Below are 21,341 nucleotides of genomic sequence, written 5' to 3' on the forward strand. Positions count from 1 at the left end.
TGAGTTCGAGGCCAGCCTGGTCTACAGAGTGAGTTCCAGGACAGCCAGGGCTATACAGAGAAACCCTGTCTCAAAAAACCAAAACCAACCAACCAGACAAAAACCCCCAAACTCTCCTGGTAACACTCCCTCTCCCTCCCCCTCTCTGTGCTGCTCTACTCTCCCTCTCAACTCTACTGCATTGCTCTCCTTGAACTCTACTGTTTCCTGGACTATGCTCTTCTTCCTGTGCTGTCTGTCTCTCCTAGCTTCTCTTTCCTTGGGCAGGTCCTATTCTGTGTACTCGTTCTCTGATTCATCACTTTGTCTGCCACTCAATCAGACATGACTTTCTAACATGGGTGCTTCCCATGTTTTTTTTTCTACACACTCACTTTAACTTCATTGTTTGGAATTAAAGTTGAGTACTAAGGGCATGACTATATTCCAGTCAGAGGAATTAAAGGAGTGTGCTAAGGGTTGAGCCACAACACAACTAGAAACAGATTCAAATATTCTCTAACATCCCCTCTCAACTCCTTGTTTGTGGATTGGGATTCGTACTGCCTTGCCTTTGCTCCGCATCATCGACTATAACCTTCTGAAACTGTAAGTCCAATTACATGCTTTCTTTTGTCAGGTGCCTTGCTCATGGTGTTTCTTTTTCCTCATAGCAATAGAAAAGCAATTAAGACAAGTCTGTTTTGGAAGTTGGATGTCAAATTGTAGGTTGATTTTGGAAGCTGTGAAGGAGACTCTGTCCCAGGCCTCTCTCACTGGTTGCCAGCAATTTTTGGTGTTACCAACTTGTAGAAACATCACCCTTACTCCTGCCCTCATCTTCAAATGATATCTCCTTGTGTATATTTTTGTCCAATGCTCCCCTACCGCCATGAGTTTTGAAGGACAGTCTTACTATATAGTTCAGAGTGGCCTTGAACTCACAGTGATCCTCCTGCTTCACCTTCCTGAGCACAGAGATTATAGGCCTGGCTTTATTTCCCCATTTTCATCAGGGCACCAGGCATGTTAAATTAGTTCCTACCCTAACTCATCTCATTTTGTCTTGAGTAGCCTATGAAGACCCGTCTTTAGATAAGGTCACTTCCTGAGGTACTTGGGGGTTAGGATGTCAGCTTACCTTTTTGGGAGACACAATTTAATCCATAATCATGATGTTCCAGACTCTGTTGCTGTAAACAAATTACTCTAAGACATAATGGCTTCAAATGTCCATTTTATTATGCTGAAGGAGTCAATAGATCAGGAATTCAGACAAAGTGCCATGAAGGTACTTGTCTCTCCTTCATGATGTCTTGGGCTTTGATGCCCTGGAATGACCTGACTGGCGGGGCCAGATTCCTCTAGTGGTTTTTTCCACTCAGTCTTCTGGCTGTGGATGCTGGCTGTTGGCTGAGGCTTCAGTTGGGGCTATTGATGAAAAAGCCACACACATGGGCCTCTTCTTGTGGTTTAAACTCAAAGCAGTATTCTAATTAACCCTAATTGTCAATTTGACACAGCCCAGAGTCATCTGAGAGGAATGGGTTTCCCATTGAGGAACTGCCTAAATTAGATTGGCCTGTGGGCTTGTTGGTGGGGGATTGCCTGGGGTTATTAACTGACGTAGAAAGACCTGGCTCACTGCAGGCAGCAAAGTTCTTGGGTTGTCTAAGAATACTTGTAAGCAGTGGGCCTAGGAACAAGCTTGTAAGCAACCCTTTCCATGTTTTCTGCTTTGAATTCCTGCTTAAATTTTCATTGTGAGCCTGGTGATGGCAGTACATGCCTCAGTCCCAGTACATAGGAGGCAGAGGCAGGCAGAGCTCTGTGAGTTCAAGGGCAGCCTAGTCTACAGAGTGAGTTCAGGACGGCCAGAGCTTTGCGGAGAAATCCTGTCTTGAAAAGTCAACCAACCAAACCAAACCAAAGACACCTTTTCTTGAGAGCATATCCTTGCTCATCAGGGTCAGCAACACCGGAAGCTGGGAGTAATACAGCTCTTCAGTGGGCCCTTCAGACTTTCATGTTGCTGAACTTATCTGGTGTCATCCATATTTTCCCTTTCCTTTGTTCTCTCCCCATGTATTAATTACCTTTCCTGTTGCTGTAATAAAATACCCCGAAAGAATTTCTTTAAGAGGCAAAGGCCTTATTTTGGCTCACAATTCAACAGTATGGCCCACCTTGCGGGGAGTGGGTATCATGATGGCAGGAACTTGAGGGGGCAATCACATTGCTTCCAAGGTCAGGAAGTTGAGACTGATGGAAGCTTTGAATGCTTCTGTGTAGCTTTTTCACTTAGGTTTTTTTTTTTTTTTTTTTTTAAGATTTATTTATTTATTTATTTATTATATGTGTGTACACTGTAGCTGTCTTCAGACACTCCAGGAGAGGGCATCAGATTTCTGTTACAGATGGTTGTGAGCCACCATGTGGTTGCTGGGATTTGAACTCAGGACCTTCGGAAGAACAGCCAGTGCTCTCAACCGCTGAGCCATCTCACCAGCCCCACTTAGGTCTTATACACTATAGAAATCCTAGATTATGGAATGGTATTTCCTACTTTACCTACTCCTGGGTTTCCCCACATCAACTAACATAATCTAGATAATCTTTCATAAATTTGCTTAGATATTTGTTTCCATGGTGATTCCAAATCCCATCAAATTGACAGTCAAGATTAATGATCATTCTCTGAATTTAATGCTCTTTTATAAGTTTGACTTTGAAAGGGAAGCCAGGCGTGGTGGCACCCGCCTTTAATCCCAGCACTCGGGAGGCAGAGGCAGGCAGATTTCTGAGTTCGAGGACAGCCTGGTCTACAAAGAGAGTTTCAGGACAGCCAGGGCTATAAAGAGAAACCCTGTCTCGAAAAAACAAAACCAACCAAATAAAAGACTTTGAAAGGGAATCAAGACTTAGGAAGGGGAGGCAGAGGAGGAAGTTGGTATATATATATATATATGTGTGTGTGTGTGTGTGTGTGTGTGTGTGTGTTTTCGAGTTTTGAATCCAATCCTAGCCGGTTGGGAGTCTACCACTGTGTTCTGTTAAGTTTTCAACATTTCCTTTGAAGATAAAGACATTTTAGTATGTTGATGGGAAGATCTATGATAAATGCTGGCATATATATATATTATATATATATATATTTTAAAAAGGTTTATTTATTATTTATATGTAAGTACACTGTAGCTGTCTTCAGACACACCAGTACAGGGCACCAGATGTCATTACTGATGGTTGTGAGCCATCATGTGGTTGCTGGGATTTAAACTCAGGACCTTCGGAAGAACAATCAGTGCTCTTAACCGCTGAGCCATCTCCCCAGCCCGCTGGAGTATATTTTGCAGTGGTTGTGTGAAACTGAGTGGATCCCAAACACCAAAGGTAGTAGAGAGGCAGGAAAAGACTAATGGCCCCAGAAAGACCCGGGTGACTTTAAATGGTAGATGTACCAGGTTTAGCAAATCAAAATATATAGTATGTCCAGCCAAACATGAGTTCCAGAAAGACAGCAGGTAATTTCCTGTATTCTGTATTGCCCGGTTTCCTATTCGTTATCTCGCAACCCTAAAATGGGAAGGCAGTATATATAAAAGGGTTGTAGGTCCACGTGTAGTGGAAGGGTGTAGTAACTTTTTTTTTTTGAGACACGGTTTCTCTGTTTAGCCCTGGCTGTCCTGGAACTCCCTCTGTAGGGCAGGCTGGCCTCGAACTGGGATTAAAGGCATGCTGGGATTAAAGGCATGCGCCACCACTGCCCAGCCAGGTGTAGGAATTTTTAAACCCTTCCCAGCTGTCACATTCCAGTACTCCAGATTAGCCGGGCGTGGTGGTGCATGCCTTTAATCCCTGCACTCGGGAGACAGAGGCAGGCGGATTTCTGAGTTCGAGGCCAGCCTGGTCTACAGAGGGAGTTCCAGGACAGCCAGGGCTATACANAAAAAAAAAAAAAAAAAAAGGAAACTGCTTTGAATTTCAGCCTCACCATTTGCCCTAAACTGGCAGGAAAATGCTAGATCAAAAGCTGTGGAAAAGTTCTAGTTTGGAAAACCAGCTCATAAATGATGTGGAGATTTTTGTACTGCAACCGGACACTGGATTGGGTGCATCGGGACAGTGAGTCATAGGGCCTCTGGCCAGGCTCCAATTAGGGACACCAGTTCAACTCTAGGGCCATAGGAGATGCAGCCAAAGGTCCCACTGTGCGCCTGCGCTACTCAGGCTCAGTCCTCTCCCGGCCCGGCATCCGGGTCTCAGGAAGGGGCGTGTCCGAGGGGAGGGGCGGGCCGTCGAGGAAGGAAACTTTGTCGTGGGAAGCTGGGGAGCATGGAGGGAGTGAGGCGGGGATGTAGGCGGGGCCGGAGGCGGGGCGGCGCGCGGGGTCACGTGACGTGCGTGGCGACGTGTCGGCCATCTTGTGTTGTTGAGGCTGAGGATTGACTTGGGTTCTGAGAGACTCCTGTCCCGGACCGCAGGTAACCAGTGGCTCGGTGTGTCTCCCCTGCCCGCGGCCATCCCGCGCCCAGTCCCCGCCATAGCGCCCCGAGCTGCCGTGGCCGGGCGCCCACCGTCGCGTCCCCGCCGCTCCGGCCCGAGCCGGCCGCATGGACACACTGGGGCTGCCCGGCAGCGGCCACGGCCGCGGCCGGCTGGGGGCGTCAGACCTGGGGACAGGGCAGGTGCGGGGTTGGTAGGAGCCTCCTCCCGTGCGAGGGTCCCCGCGGTCCCGGGAGCGTCCCGGCCGAGGGCAGCCCCCTGCTTGCGTCCCCGTGGCATCGCGGGGGAAGCCGAGGAGAGGAGGCGGGAGGCGGGGTGGGTAGTGTCAGGCCGGAGGGTTCGCCTTCCGCTGCCCGCTCCTCGGGGCCGGTCGCCCGCGCAGCCTCGGGGTACCCCGGCTAACAGCTGCTGCGAGCCGACAGCTGCTCCTGCCGGCGCTCCTGCCCGCACCTGCCCCGGGGAGGTGCGCCCTTGCCTTCTCCACCGAGCATCTGGACTGGGGAAGACTGCTTCCAGGGCTGGAGGACTGGTCTGGAGCAGGCCCCAGGCGAGGTGGAGTCATGATCTGATCCTGGGACTGAGAGGCTTGGGAAAGTAGAGCCCCGGGCAGCTCCGGGGACCCGAATGTTCACACCGGGTTGAAATGGGCCAGCAGTTTCCCACGAAGCACTCTTGAACACTTTGGTTTTGTAGCTGAAATATCAATCAAGCCAGCAAGTAAGGCAGGGTGGTTGTGTGACCGCGTTTGGGAAGCAGTAACGTTGCTTTGCATTTATCTAGTACGGTCTCCCTTCACCTCCAATTTTCTCGAAAGTCAAAGCACTTAAAACACACCTAGTGGTTCTATTAGAAAGGTAAGTATTCCAACATAATTTAAGAAATTAAGGGACTCGAATCAGTGATGGCTTCCCACCTAGTACCATCTACCTTGGATTATAGGTAATTATGGCTCAGTGTTGTATTCAGGGATTGTAGTCTTCCTTATGTAGTTACTCCTCTTTAGTAACAAATGACTTCCTAAATTACAAAAACTATTATCCTGCTATTTGTACATGAGTTTTCATCTTTTTTTTTTTTTTTTTGTGGCTCTGACTGGCAGAATTTTTCCTTTTTGGTGAGCACACATACTTTGTCCTCATTTAATGATGTTTCTCTAATGTAGCAGCAGCTTTTGGATTGCTTAGACTGGGAGACTGGGATATGTCACATAAGAAGACACTAGAAAAACATTTAGAAGTGACATAGGTCTGGAAAAATACCAACGTTGAAGATGTTGGTGATTTGCTAGAAGGAAAAGACCATACTTTTTTTGGTACTTGACAAAGGATTTAGGGTTTTGTGGCTGGGGAAGGAGAGATTATGTATGCTGCCATTCTTTTCTTTTCGAATACAACTACTTCAGTATGTTTGCTGAGGGACAAACATTTGTTTCTGTTGCTCTCACTTCTGGACATCTAAATACTTAAGTGAAAAATATACAAGTACTTCTTGATGTGATGTTGGGGCTGCGTCCCGTAAATTGATTGAAAGTTGAAGTATGTAAGCTGAAAATGCATTTAAAGCTATCAGTCTGCTGCCCATTAATAACAGCAAAGCCTCCTATAGAATCTTGATCATCTCCCGCTTGTAATTGTATGGTTAGGTTTTATGTGATTTGTGACTCTCTGGTCCTAGGCAACAATGCCAGGGAGTATTGTACTACATATTGTTAACTCAGGAAGAAATCATAATTGGAAATATGAAGAATGATTTCTACTGAGTCCATATTGTTTTTACCTCATAGGAAAGTGCAAACCCTTGTTAAGTTGAACACTTCTGTGCAGGGACCATCTGTTTATGTAGGAGTAACGGAAAAGAAAAAAAGAGATAGGGAGACTGTTTAACAATTGTGGGAAGGGTTAATTTTTAAATTTAGTCCTGTGAGGAGACTTTACAGGTGAGCTAAAATTTGAGGAAACACCTGATAGGTAGAGGGCAGGGTCCTTCACCAAGAGGAGAAGAGGGCAAAGATCTTGAGAGGAGAAGATAAAACTTAGGTGGGACCTATCTAAGGCTTGTTACGAAGAGGACTGAGGCCATCTAGTCTGGAGAGACTGAAAGAAACTGATCAGAATGTACCTATACACCTCTTTGGCAGGAAGATGAGGTGTGCATTATTCACTGCTCTGGAGTCTTTTTTTTTTTTTTTTCCCGGACAGGGTTTCTCTGTGTAGTCCGGACTTTCTTGGAACTCACTCTGTTGACCAGGCTGGCCTCGAACTCAGAAATCCGCCTGCCTCTGCCTCCCGAGTGCTGGGATTAAAGGCGTGCGCCACCACTGCCCGGCTAAGAAATGGCTTTTAAAGAAGGGTATCCCAGCTTCATGATTGACTAGGACATTTTGCGAGCTCAGGTACTACCTGGTAACGTGGTAACTAAGATTCAGAAGAGCTAAGAATATAGCTTAGGCTTAGATCACTTGCCTAGCATGCCTGATGACCAGGTTGAGTCCTCAGTACTGCGTAAACAAAAAAGAATGGAAATTTCAGAGTATTTGGAAGTGAGGAATTGTTCTCTGACACTGGTCATTAAGGAGTATAATCAAATGAATCAATATATTAACCTAGATTATCCACAGTTGGTTAGTGAGCTTCTTTTAATTCTGCACAGTCCGGCCTAGTTTTAACTGGCTCCCCTAGTTTCTGTGAATATCCCTTTTATCATTTTGCTTGTGAAGAATGTTTTCTTTTGGTTTTCGATACAGGGTTTCTCTGTGTAGCCTTGGCTGTCCTGGAACTCACTTTGTAGACCAGGCTGTCCTCGAACTCAGAAATCTGCCTGCTTCTGCCTCCTAAGTGCTGGGATCCAGTTTATTTTCATATTCATAAGTGGACGATTTAATGTTTTATTTTAACTTACCTGATAAATTTAGTATTTTGACTTTTGGAGCATTTTATTGCTGATAGATTGACTGTATGAAAAATAATTGATAGTAGACTTGCTTCACTGTCATGTGAAGATAGGAATTCCAAGGCAGAGTATGATTGGAGCTTTGCAGCTAGAGGACATAGTTATGGAGGTGCTGAGGTAGTGTTCTAACTCATTACATCTACATCCTGTTCCCTTGCTCAATTTTTGAAATGACATTTTAAAATTATACTCTGATGTCATACCAGTTTTATTTGTTGTTGTCATGACTCTGCATTTTAATAATCTGTACATGTATTCTTTGTTGACCTTCACAGTGGAAGATGTATTGGTTGTAATTGCTGTCTAGGAAGACCTCTTTAGGTAGAAAAGTAAAATATTTTATCCCTAGCCCCTCTCAAAGATCTATGATTTGTGCCATTAAAAAAAAAAAATGTCAGCCCGGCAATGGTGGCACACACCTTTAATCCCAGCACTCGGGAGGCAGAGGTAGGCGAATTTCTGAGTTCGAGGCCAGCCTGGTCTACAAAGTGAATTCCAGGACAGCCAGGGCTACACAGAGAAACCCTGTCTCTTTTTTTTTTTCCCCAGTTCTCCTTTAGTTTATTAAATTTTCTATACTTTCTGCTTTATTCTATAGTTGGGCCAGTCTCATAGGTTGAATCTACAATTTATGTTAGTATTAATTAATATACGTATTTTAGGCAAGTTAAACGTCCCATTTTCTTCAACAGTTTGAAATGTCTTTCTCTTTTGGGGTTTTATTTGAGACAGGATTTCTCTGTGTAGTCCTGAAATCATTCTGTGGACCAGACTCGGCTTATTCAGAGATCCACCTGCCTCTGTCTTCCAAGAGCTGGAATTAAAAGAATGCCATCACCCACTGACCTTGAAAACTACGTAGCCAAGGCTGGCCCGGAATTCATGATCCTCTTGCCTTCACCTTCTTTAGCAAATCCTACCACTGAGTGCCACCAAAACTGGCTGAAATTTTCTTAAGATTGCTTGTTAATTCTTGTAAAAATCCCAATTTCCCCTTAACCCTTATTAGTATTATTTTAAAATTACATTATTTAGGGTGTGTGCCTGTGTGTATATGTGTATGTATGTGGGTATATAAATGTATCCACACCATTGAGTGCCTGTGGAGGTTAGTGGAAACTTGTGGAAGTTGGTTTTCTCCTTCCATTATGTGATTTATTTATTTATTTAGGACTGAACTCAGGTTATCAGGCTTGGCAGCAAATGCTTTTACTCCCCGAGCCATCTTGGTGGCTTCCTTGTTAGTGTTTTCTGGTAGATGTAGAGTTGCCATTGGATTTTGATGCCCTAGAGAATATCTCTAAAATAGATTTTTTTTTTTTTTTTGAGACAGGGTTTCTCTGTATAGCCCTGGCTGTCCTGAAACTCACTTTGTAGACCCGGCTGGTCTCGAACTCAGAAATCTGCCTGCCTCTGCCTCCCGAGTGCTGGGATTAAAGGCGTGCACCACCATGCCAAGCTTTAAAATAGAATTTTTATCTTATAAGTTTATTATTATTATTATTGTTGTTGTTGTTGTTGTTGTTGTTGTTGTTTTGTTTAAAAAGAGCTTGTGTGTTGTGTCTGTGGAGGTTAGAGGACAACTTTGTGAAATTAGCTCTTCCCTTCTGACATCCAGGCTCCTGGAGTTGGAACGCAGGCCATCAGGCTTAAGGGCAAGTACCTGTACCACAGTTGTTTCTTCCCTTCCCTTCCCCTTGACCCTGAAAACAGGAAGTCCTGTAGTCCTAGCCAGCCTTGAATGTTGTAGCTGAGGATGACCTTGAACCTGATGATCCTCTTCCAGGGATACCAACCTATGCTTCCTGGCTCCCTTATGCTGGGGAATCAAACTGAGAGCTTCATTTTTTTGTTTGTTTTTTGTTTTTTATTTTTAAAAATTTATTTATTTATTGTATGTAAGTACACTGTAGCTGTCTTCGGACACTCCAGAAGAGGGAGTCAGATCTCGTTACGGATGGTTGTGAGCCACCATGTGGTTGCTGGGATTTGAACTCAGGACCTTCAGAAGAGCGGTTGGGTGATCCTACCCGCTGAGCCATCTCACCAGCCCCCAAGAGCTTCATTTTGCCTAGCAAATATTCTTCATGGAATTATATACATCTCTAGCCCAGATCTGAGTATTTTTGACTATATTATTATTTTTTATGTTGAATGAAATACACTAATTTCATAGGATATAAAATGATACCATTAGTTTTCTCTGACCTCATTGTGTGAGGTCAGGAAAACAGGGAAGAAATATGAAAAGAAAAGGATACTCCTGTAAATTACTAAACTTAATTTTATAAAAATGTTTTCTCAACAGCCATTGTGTACAACCTAGTAACTCAGCACTTGGGAGGTGGAGGCTGGAGGATCAGGAGTTCAAGGTCACCTTCTAAGTAGTGAGTTGGAGGCTGGCCTGGGCTACAAGAGAAACTGTTTCAAAAAACAAGAAATCCAGTTTTCAAGGTTACCTCTTTGTACTAAGAAACACTTGAGCTTAAAAGATTCCTTGGAACTTAAATTCTGTAGGAGAGTTGTATTGTTTAATTCTACCCCCTATTCTCTCTCCTTTTAAAAAAATGTAGAGTTTATGGAACTGGAATAATGGCTTGGCAGGTAAGAGCACTTACTCTTTTTCAGGAGGACCTGGGTTCAGACAGTACCCACACCCAGTGGTTCACAACTGTCACCTCTAGCAGATATTCTTCTGGCCTCCTTAGGTATTCCCCACTTCTGAAGGTGCATGCACACCACCACCACCCTGCCCCCCCCCTACATTTTAATAAAAAAGTCTTAAACGTAGCTTTCTAAGGCTATCTGGTGAATTTTATGATATTGTAATATATCTTTTTGCAGAATTAAAGTGAAGTGGGGTTTCTCAAGTTGTTTACAGTTCATAAAATTGTCAACTTATTTTTTTAACTAAAAATTTACTATTTATTTTATGTGTGTATTGGTGCTTTGTTTGCATGTATTTCTGTATATCATATGTATGCCTGTGCCTGTAGAGGCTAGAAGAGGGCATTGGAGACATGTGGGTGCTGGGAATTGAATCTGGGTCCTCTGGAAAAGTAGCCAGTGCTCTTAATCACTGAGCCCTCTTTCTAGCCCTTTGAGACAAGCTTTTGCTGTGTAGTCCAGGCAAGTCTCAGTGCATGGCCCTCCTGCCTCTCTGCCTCTTCCGTGCTGGGATTACAGGTATGTGCCACCATGCTTGCTCTTTCTTGGACAGTGTTCTTGTCATCATTTTAGCTAAGAAACTAATTGACGTCGTGCTTCAGAACACTTTTTTTGTAACTGCAGATTCACTTGTGGTTCTAAGCAGCTATAGTCCAGGCCATAGTAATAGATGCATTTAATATCAATTATTTGGGAGGCAGAGGTAGGTAGATTTCTGAGTTGCCAGGTTACATAGTTGAGACCCTGTCTCAAAAACAAGCAGGTTGTGAAGCCACACCTGAAGGCTTTTTTTGTTAGACATTTTACACCAGAAAGATTCTGGGGGCTCAGATATTATTTGCATAGGACTCACATGGTTGTGATGTTGTTTTTCCCTTCCTGCCATCAGATATGCTTTAAAGGTTAGTACCAGAGCCCTATAAAGCAGTTTTTGAAGGGAAACCTCAAGTCATCACTTTTTTGAGTTTGTAAGTTGTGTTCGTCATTGTCACCAAAACCACTTAGGACTTTAGTTTAAGTTCTGCACTTTTTCCATCTTTCTGTAGAATTAGTGAGATCCTCTAGATGTGACAGAGACTAGTTTGTTGTTGACTTTAGTTGTTTTCTGAGACAGTCTTGCTGTACTGTCTAGGAATCTTCTTTTTCCTAGTCTCATAAGTACTACAGGCACATTGTGGGCAGAGGATCTGATGTTTCTAGTATTTTAATCAGGCTTGGAAACTATTTCCTATAAAATACATTCATGAGAAAAACTTTTTTCTTGTAAAGTTTACTGAGACTGCTAGATGATTTATATTGATATTTTCTATTATTCACAGTGTTAAAAAGACCTGAAAACATTTGCTGAAACCTCTTGCTGTGAGATAGCAGAACTTTTGAGCAGGTAAGGTTGAAGGGAAGCACAGAATGTATGTTAATGACAGTAGTCCCCTGTCCCTGATCCAGGCCAGCGCCTTGTGGGTGCTAGGTAAGTGAATTTTATCTAGTCCCAAATAGTACAGTTCACTTTCGCTTTTAGGGTTCAATTTTTTATTTGTCCCATTATTTTTTCTGAGGTTACAGTTAGTGAAAGGAAATTTCTGGTACCTTTCAGATCCTTTGTGAATCAGAATAATATACCCTTTCTGGATTGGTCGAAGTGTGACTTTGTGTTATAAACTGCTGTAGTGTTTTTGATGACAAGGAGCAGGGTGAACAATGTTTTGAGGGCAAATGTGCTGAGAGGCCAAGGTATTTTCAGGAGATGTTGCTTCATCAGGGACTTGGACCAGGAGTCATGATGCCCAGCATGTACTTTACCCCAGCTAGTTGTAAGCATCCTCTTTTTCTGTTCTGTTGTTGTAGTGTTTCTGTAGTCAGGACTTTTGTGCTTTAATAAACATGTAGAAGAAAATGGCTGCTTCACCCCTGGCGTTGTAGATAAACTTGAGCACACTGATGACTAGCTCAGCATCCCAGCTCCTATGAAGGAGTTAGGATGGATTGCCTTTCCTTTGGTTTCCATCTTTGTTTCATCTAGTTGTGGCAAAGGTTGGGCTCTAGAAGGAAAAGTACAGCGAGCTGACAGTCGTCTGTGTTTGCCTCCAAGACTGGCAGATCTCAGAGAGTGTATGGTGGTAGTTCTTCTAAGGTAGATCCAGTGATCCAGTAGAAACTTATAGACATTTTTCTGTTCTAGCATACTAGTATAATTTTTATATGTCTTGCTAAACTTAAATGTCCTGAAGATGTACCTTATGCATTTTATTTTGGAGATTGAGGCCTAGTAATTTTTACCTTGCATCTGTGTTGGAACCTCCCACTTCACATTCTTTCTTTCTTTTTTTTTTTTTTTTTGGTTTTTCAAGACAGGGTTTCTCTTTATAGCTCTGGCTGTTCTGGCTGTCCTGGAACTCACTTTGTAGACCAGGCTGGCCTTGAACTCAGAAATTCGCCTGCCTCTGCCTCTCAAGTGCTGGGATTAAAGGTGTGCGCCACCACGGCTGGCTCCTTTTTTTATTTTAATTACATTTATTACGTTGTATATGTATGTAAGTGAGTGTGTGTGTGTGTGTGTGTGTGTGTGTGTGTGTGTGTGTAAGTAAATGCCATGCCACTTGTGTAGAGGTCACAGGACAACTTTCGGGGATTGGTTGGTTCTCTTCTTCAACCATACTATGTCCAGGGATTATTGAACATAGGTTGTCAGGCTTGGCAACAAGCACCTTTTCTGGATGAGCAGTTTTTGTTAGCCCCAGTTGAGTTTTTTTTTGTTTTGTTTTTTGTTTTTTGTTTTTTTACTTATTTATTATATGTAAGTACACTGTAGCTGTCTTCAGGAACCCCAGAAGAGGGCGTCAGATCTCATTACGGATGGTCATGAGCCACCATGTGGTTGCTGGGATTTGAACTCAGGACCTTTGGAAGATCAGTCAGTGCTCCTAACCGCTGAGCCATCTCTCCTGCCCCCCTAGTTGAGTCTTTTAACAAAAGTTCTAGATTTGGGAGTGGGAAAGCCCAGACTAGAAATTTAGAAAAGTTACATAAACAGGTGACTTTGGTTTGTGGAAAAATTGTTGATTGCTTTATACATTTTAATTGTTGATACTTCTTACAGTATTAAGCTCATGAAGCTGTATTCAGAATTTATATATGATATTCACATTATTACAGAGCCAACCAGGACTATGTAGTGAGATACCCCTAACTGCCGCCCCCCCCCGCACTTCCCTCCCACCCCTTACCCCCCAGAAAACCAAAAGAAGCAAGAATAAAGGGTAATAGTACTTAGCTGTTGGGGAAGATGAGTGATGTAGTATAATTTAGAAATTATATATATTTATAAATTATTAGGAAATTTAGAAGTAAACTTAGTGTTTTTAGTATGGTGTTAGGGAATATAACCCAGGGCATTGGGTATGTCTAAGCACATGATTTATTATTGAACTACATCCTTTGCTTCTTAAGTAAACTGTGCGTATATGTCTGTTTATGTATATGTGTGAAACAGGGTCTCAACTGTATATAACCTTAGAATTTACAATCCTTTCTCTGCCTCCTGACCTGAGTGTTGGAATGATAGGCGTGTACTACCACACTTGGCTTTAAACTTTTTTGGGAGATAGGGTCTCATGTAGGCTGGCCTCAAATTTGTTATGCAGCTGAGACTGGCTTTGAGCTCCTAGTCCTCCTGACTCTATGTTCCAAATGCTGTGGTTACAGATGTGTGCCATTAGAGACTTCATAGTCAATGATCCCTTCCTGTGTTTTTTTTTTTTGAAGATAAGATTGTATGGCCTTGAACTACTATGTAGAATTGCCGAGTGGCCTGGTGCTCAGGAGTGAGATTCTTGCCTTTGCTCCATGTGCCACTATGCCCAGTTTATGGCAGTTTTTCTCAGTGGAACATTTTTTTCTAATGTTATATATTTGTTGACTTACAGTTTTCAATTAAAATATTTTATAGCTAGGTATAATGATACTTTGCCTTTAATTCCAGCACTTAGGAGACAGAAGCTGTCAGATCTCAGAGTTTGAGGGCAACCTGGTTTACATAGTGAGTTCCAGGTCAGCTAGAACTGCACAATGAGACACTATCTCAAAAACAAACAAATCATTATAACCCTCCCTCCATACGTAGGTAATATTAAACGTGTGTGTACCAAAATGAGTGTGTGTAGGTCAGAGGAAGGAAATATTTTTCCCACTGTGTTCGAAGTCAAGATTGTGAGCACGGCACAGGTGCTTTTACCTGCTGAGCCATCTCTCCAGTTCACATACCTAGTTTTTTTTTTTAAATGTAAAGCCTAGGAATTACTAATAAAAGTAGTACATTTATGTAACAATAGCCACAGATTTTACTTATTATACTTCTTTTACTGGCTGAAGATGTTTTGGTATGTGCCATATACATAGGTATGGATACATTTTTACGTGTGTTTATGTGCATGTCAAGGTCAGAGGTTGAGATTAGATAGCTTCTTGAATTGTTTGAGACAGGTTTGAGAATGGTTTGAGACAGGATCTTAGTAAACCTAAAACTCACCAATTGTCCAGATTGGCTAGATTACAAGTGTCTCCATTGTACCTGACTTTATGTGGCTGCTGAAGATCCAGAGTCCGGTCTTAATGCTTGCATAGCAAGTGGATTACTGACATAGCTGTCTCCCGAGGCCAGAGTCTCTTTCAATTAGAACATTGTAGCTGAAGAGTTGTCTCAAATGATCTGTTTTCCTAACCCTGGACACTGAGGTAAGACATATTCAGATTTGGTGAGTTTTACAAAGACTTCCATGTGTTCTGTGTACAGTTTTTGATAGGCCCTGGGTAGTCATTCCTCTTTTGAAAACATGGCTCAAGAGTAAGATTATCATGCAACATAGCCATGTTGATGGTGCCGGATGTAGTTTTTCCTTAGGATCAGGTGGGTTTTTTTCTTTTTTGGGGGGGTGGGGTTCTGTTAATTATTTATTTTGAGACAAGGTCTGGCTATATAGCTTTAGCTGGCTTAGAACTTGCTATGCATACCAGGTTGGCCTCTGCCTCCCTCAGCTGGGATTATAGGTATGTGTCTTCACAACCAGCTCTAGACTGATACATTTTTTTATTTTTTCATTAAAAGGAGGACAAAAAGAAATACTTGCATATTTAAAGCAGTAGAGAAAATGTTGATAACAATATTACATTTTATTAGAGTCATCTTTAATAGTATGTTCTTTTGAGAAAATTTTTTTGTATTCAAGTTGTTCTGGGCCTGGAGGAAGTCTTTGGCGTTTTAGTCTCTTCAGGACTTCTATGTACATCATGGCATAGCTGTGAAGGAGGTAGCCATATGCAAGGGCTCTCAGCATCATCTACTTGGGAGTTGATGGAACACTGTGCAAACCATGGCCCTTGTGTAACTGGATGCAAAGCTTGGCTGTAAGAGCAGTGGCCAGAGAGCCTTAATTTGTGTTTTGGAAACTTGACAACTTTTTGGAAGATGTCCAAGCTCCTTACATACCTGTTTCTGTGTATAAGAACATGCTCTTTTTTAAAAGGGGACTTAAAATGATGATGGAAAGGGGTGGGAGTTAGTAATGGAACAGAATGAGGAAGATTGAGGAAAGGAAGAAGCAAATTATTGTAAAAATTTCAGGGAGATAAAAGGGGATGTACTAGGTTGGCCTACAGGCTGTGGTCTGCATAGGGTACCAACAGCAGCTTTCTCACACTGGAGAGGCTGAGAACCCAGTAGTTCAGTCCACAAGGCTGGATGTCTCAGTCTGGCCGGGAAGGTTGGAAGGATCCTTGGAGAGCTGCTGATCTTCAGGCTGCACTGGAATCCTGAAGTTGAGCCTAGTATCAGTGAAGGGATGCTGCAGCAGCAGGTTAGAAGAACTCACCTGTGAGGGTGAAGGCAGGTGGGCAGGCAAACGGCAGCCTTTCCTTCTTCCCCGTGCTTATGTGGATGGTCACCAGAAGGTGCCACACACATTCAGAGTGGGCCTTCCAGCTTCAGATAATCTGATCAAGAAAAATCCTTCACAGGTACACCCAGTGTCATTGGTTTTAGTTGATTACAGATATAGTTAAGATTAGTCATCACTCCAACTGCCTATGTATCAAGAGGATTACCTTGTCTGGCATCAATGGGAGGGGAGCCCCTTGGTCCTGTGGCGGCCCAATGACCCAGTGTAGGGGAATGCTAGGGTGCTGAGGTGGGAGGGGGTGGGTGAGTGGGTGAGCACCTTCATAGAAGCAGGGGGGATGGAGGGGTTGGGGGATGAAGGTTTAACTGGGAAGGGGGTTAACATTTGAAATGTAAATAAATAAAATAACAACAACAAAAATTAGTCATCACAGAGATGTGTGTTTAATTTTCTGATGGTAATAATTAATAATAACACTAATAATAACACTAATATGTTTGTGAGTATGTTTGTGAGCCACAGTGTGGGTACTGGGATCTGAGCCTGTACCTTCTGCAAGAGCAGTTAAGCGATCTTAACTTCTAAGGCACTTCTTCAGCCCCCTTGGCTTTTGTTGTTGTTTTGAGAAAGTTTTTGATATCCTGTGTTTGAGCTTGTGGATATCTTGTGGATTCTTTTTCCCCAAGAGCTCAGTTTCTAGGCATGCACCACCATTTAAAACGTTATTTTAGGGGCTGGAGAAGAGGGCTCAGTGGTTATGAGCACTGTTGCTCTTGCAGAAAATCTGGGTTCCTAGCACCCACATGATTCAGAACCATCTGTAACTCCAGTTCCAGGGGATCCAAAGGCACCAGGTAGCACATGGTACACAGACTTCAATACAGACACACACAAAATTAAAATAATAAATCTTAAAAAAAAAAACCTTTAGTTTATATTTATTTGTCTTTATTTTTATGTGTATAAGTATTTGCCTGCCTGTCTGTATGTGCACAGTGTGCATGCCTAGTGAATGAGGAAGCCAGTAGAGGGCATTGGAGCCCTTGGAACAAGACGTAGAGATTGTTATAAGCTGCTGTGTAGGTGTTGGGAATAGAGACTGGGTCCTCTACAAGAGTAAAAAGTACTTTTAAATCATTGAGCCATTTCTTTTTTTTTTTTTTTTTTAAAAGATTTATTTATTTATTATATGTAAGTACACTGTAGCTGTCTTCAGACACTCCAGAAGAGGGAGTCAGATCTTGTGACGGATGGTTGTGAGCCACCATGTGGTTGCTGGGATTTGAACTCTGCACCTTTGGAAGAGTAGTCAGGTGCTCTTACCCGCTGAGCCATCTCACCAGCCCCCATTGAGCCATTTCTTAAGGTCCTACCATTTAAAGTATCTTTTCTGTTCTTGTTTTTGAAAACTAGGTCTCACTATATCCCACTGCATGTATTTCTTCATGCAGTGTCCAAAGCAGCCAGAAGAGGCTGTTGGAAATCCTCTGTAATTGGATGGTTGGTTGAGCAGCCATGTGGGTTCTGGGAATTAAATTTTTTGGAAGAACAGCCAGTACTCTTAACTGCTAAGGCAACTTTCCAGCCTGAGAAAGATACAATTTTAAAACTGCATTGTCACATTTTAGATCTTGGTGATGGCCAGGTGATCTTTTATGCCCCTTGATAAGCTTTCCAGGGTGCATGCATGACTTTGTGTATTATAATTTGATATTTTGTGGCAGGTTCATGCTGTGTAACCCCAGCAGGCCTGGAACTCACTGTGTGGACCAGACTGTCCTTGAACCTGCTGAGTTCCTCCTGCCTCTTTTGAGTACTGAGATTACAAATGTGTGTCATCATACTTGGCTGTTTTAAAATTATTGTGTTTCTTTTATTATGTTTTCTTCTTTCTCTGAGATACATGCTGATTTGCAGTTGCTGGGGATTTAACGTGCTGGCAAACACTTTATCATTGCCTACCTCCATCCCATTTTGATCTTAGGACATGCATCAGTCTGATTTCTGCTGCAGTAACAATACACGATGTGAACCCCAATGGAAGCATGGTAGCAGCATCTGCCTAGGCTCATGTTTAGGGTATATTACCCCATGGCAAGAAGGCAAGAAGTGAGAGAGAGAGCAAGGGGAATGAGGAGGGGTTTGAACTTGCTTTTATAATGACTCATATTAGTGATGACTAACCACATCCCATCTCTGGTTAATAGCATTAATCCATCATTGAGAGCTGAGCCTTCTTTACTAAATCATCTCTTGTGACTGTTGTGTTGGGGAAATTTCCAGCACATGAACTTTGGGGGATGTATTCAAACTGTAGTAGGATCTGTTTACTTCTAAAAAGTTACTGAAGACCCAACCCCCCCCCCCCAAAAAAAAAAATTTTTTTTTTTGGTGGTAATAGTCTCTTTTCTTTGGAAAAAAAAAAAAAAAGAAAAAATGACCTAACTCTGATAACCATTTGTCTGTCACCTGGGTTTTTTTTTTTTCCCCGAGACAGGGTTTCTTTGTGTAGCCCTAGCTGTCCTGGAACTCACTTTGTAGACCAGGCTGGCCTCAAACTCAGAAATCCGCCTGCCTCTGCCTCCCAAGTGCTGGGATTAAAGGTGTGCGCCACCACGCCCAGCTTTTTTGTTTGTTTGTTTGTTTTCTTGTTTCTTCCAAAACAATCTCTCTTAGGGGAAAAAAGTGTTTTAGTTTATTTTCTATTTCATCAGATTATTAAATCACATAACAGTAGTTTTTTTTTTTTCTACTCAACAAGGCATTCTTTAAAAAAGGTGCTATTTTTCTCTTTTGTGATGTTTGCTGCTAGCAATAAAAAATAGACTGGCAGCTAGTGTAGTTTGTTCTTAATAACTTGAATGTTATTATAGTGTCAGTAATAGTACCCCTCATTGTATGGTTAGTACAGTGCTGACTCAGAGTAAAAAATACTATTTTAACAGTACCATGGTCAAAATAGTTTTGATATTATAAATATTCAATGTTAGAACGTACATATTTACACTGAATTTTGATTTTGTTGGCACCCTCTTTTTGAGACAGGGCCACATGTATTCCAGGTTGGTCTTGAACTTCCGAACTTGTGTTTCCACCTTTTTTTTTTTCCCCCTTGGCAATGATTTTTATTATACTATATTCCTTGATGATTCTAAGAGACATTTTATCAGAAGATTAATAAATATTGCACTCACAATGGCACACTGGTATTATATTTTTCTTTAATTGGTTCCCCCAAAATATGGAATGCTTCATGAATTTGTGTGTCATCCTTTCACAGGGCCCATGCTAATCTTCTCTGTATCATTCCAATTTTAGAATATGTGCTGCTGAAGCAAGCACGTGTTTCTACCATCTGAGTGCCAGGTTTACATGTATGTATTAGTTCTGTGTAGTGCTTGGGATTGAACCCAGGGCTTGAAAGGTAAACACTCTACTATCTAAACTACATCTCTGGTTTGTACATTGAGTTCTTAAAATCAATTTAAAATTTGTTTGAATTGTATAATCACTTATCATTGAGGTTTAAATTTTGTTGTTGCTAGGGATTGAATTCAGGGCTTTGTGTAAGCAAAACATGTTGTTTCCACAATTTTCAACCTAGAGCCTTCATTGAAGGTTTTTAGGGCTGAGTAGATACAGATTTGTGGAAGTTACAATCAGTTATAATTCCTTTAAAAATAATCTCCAGTACTGTTAAACAGGATTTATGCTATGATGGACTGATATGTCAGTCACTGTTGACTAGTGCAGTAGCTATACACAAATATGTTTAATGAACTGTGGTCAGTGTGATTGAGGAACTTTTATTTATTTACTTAATAGTAATTAGTAGTTCAGACTGGTCTGGAACCTTGTGTCGTCTGGGCTGACCCTGAAATTCAGAGCAATCTTCTTGTGTCTGTCTTGAGTGCTAAGACTATTGGAGGGAATGTGTTAATCACACTTTATTTTTAAATGCTACAAAATATGTAGTTCAGTAGTAGAATCTGGCATGCACAAAATTGGATTCCATCCCAAGCACCACCAAAAAATATCACCAAATGTAAAAAAAAAAGTTAAATGCAAAAAAGTTAAAATTTGTAGTTATAGTCTCAGTTTCTTTTTTATAATAGGCTTTAGTTTTAAGAACAGTTGTAGATCTATAGAAGAAAATTGAGAGGATACTATAGAGATTTCTCCCACTGTTGATGACATTGTTTCTGTAACACATTATTATAGTTAGTAAGCCAAAAGTGGCACCTTGTTGTTAAAATGTGTCACTTGTTCTTTCCCTGTTTGTTTAGTTTTACCTGGTACTTTTCGTTGGCAGATATGTGCAGGACACCACATGACATTTAGTTTGTACCCTTACCCTTTGACTCTGACTGCTTCCTTTGTTTTAATATCCTTGATGAGGTTAATAATGGTCAGGTGTTTCTGTAGAACTTTAGAGTCTGTCTGGTGTTTTCCTTATGATTTGATGGGGTTTGTAGGTTTAGGAGACTGTGGTAAAGCCGTGTATATCATACCAAGAGAACACTAAGGAGGTAGAAGAGGCAGATGTATCTCTTGAATTCAGGGCTAGCCTGGTCTAGTGAATTCCCAGCTTGTTGAGGCAAAGTGAGTCCCTTCTCAAAAAAAGGGGTGGAGGGAACACTCTGATAGTGTGGTTTATCATATTATTCTTGATAGTCATCTTGATAAATTTGTCCATTGTAGTTATTTCCTCTATTATAAATTAAGCTATAGTTACTTTGTTTTCCCTCATCCCCCTCCTTCCTCCAGCCCTTTCCATTTATTTCTCAAATGTGTGGCCTCTTATTTCTTTGTTTTATACAACACACACACACACACACACACACACACACACACACACACACACACACAGGCAGTGTTTAAAAACAAAACTCATGAGCTGGCCAGAGGTCTTAACAGGTAAGGGTGATTACCACCAAGCCTGATAACCTGAATTCAGTTCCTGGGACTGGCATGCTGTCCCTCTTCCCCCAACAGGTAAACAGATGTAATTTCAGAATGAAAGTGAACATTGTTTTGGATACACACGTGCGTGGTCTTTTCATTTGTGTTGGGTGTCATTTCTGTAACTTTCGCTATAGCCCTTATGCCTGCTTTTACTCAGTTACTTTTACTAGGCTGGTGTCTTTACTAGATTGTCACTGTATTCCTCATTTTAATTCAGTCAGGTAAGCTGGTTATGTGTTACAAAGTAGTATAATTTTTTTAATAGTATAGGGTAGAGTTTATTCAGAGTAAGGGGAGGGGAGTTAAGGAGTTAAGAGGGTAGTAGAGACAGAGCAAGGCCGAGAGAGAGAGAGAGAGAGAGAGAGAGAGAGAGAGAGAGAGAGA

At 41.9% G+C, this 21,341-nt stretch overlaps 1 protein-coding gene and 1 non-coding gene across 8 annotated transcripts in view; one reads left to right on the forward strand and one right to left on the reverse strand.

Moving 5' to 3' along the window:
* Positions 1-4,368: 4,368 nt before the first annotated feature.
* Positions 4,369-21,341, forward strand: part of Gigyf2 (GRB10 interacting GYF protein 2) — a 127,715-nt gene continuing 110,742 nt past the window's right edge. For 4 of the 7 annotated variants that reach the window (XM_029539086.1, XM_029539087.1, XM_029539088.1 and 1 more), the window contains exons 1-2: positions 4,392-4,463; positions 11,421-11,485. The gene's annotated coding sequence lies outside the window, so the exon portion shown is untranslated. Of the gene's footprint in view, positions 4,464-11,420; positions 11,486-21,341 lie in introns of all 7 variants that reach the window. The other 3 variants (XM_021199437.1, XM_021199438.2, XM_029539085.1) reach the window with 2 other exon arrangements.
* Positions 19,228-19,334, reverse strand: LOC115064221. The gene has a single exon (XR_003844045.1). It is a non-coding gene; the product is annotated as a U6 spliceosomal RNA (small nuclear RNA).

The sequence above is a fragment of the Mus pahari genome, chromosome 5 (genome assembly GCF_900095145.1).
Source record: "Mus pahari chromosome 5, PAHARI_EIJ_v1.1, whole genome shotgun sequence".
NCBI lineage: Eukaryota > Metazoa > Chordata > Mammalia > Rodentia > Muridae > Mus > Mus pahari.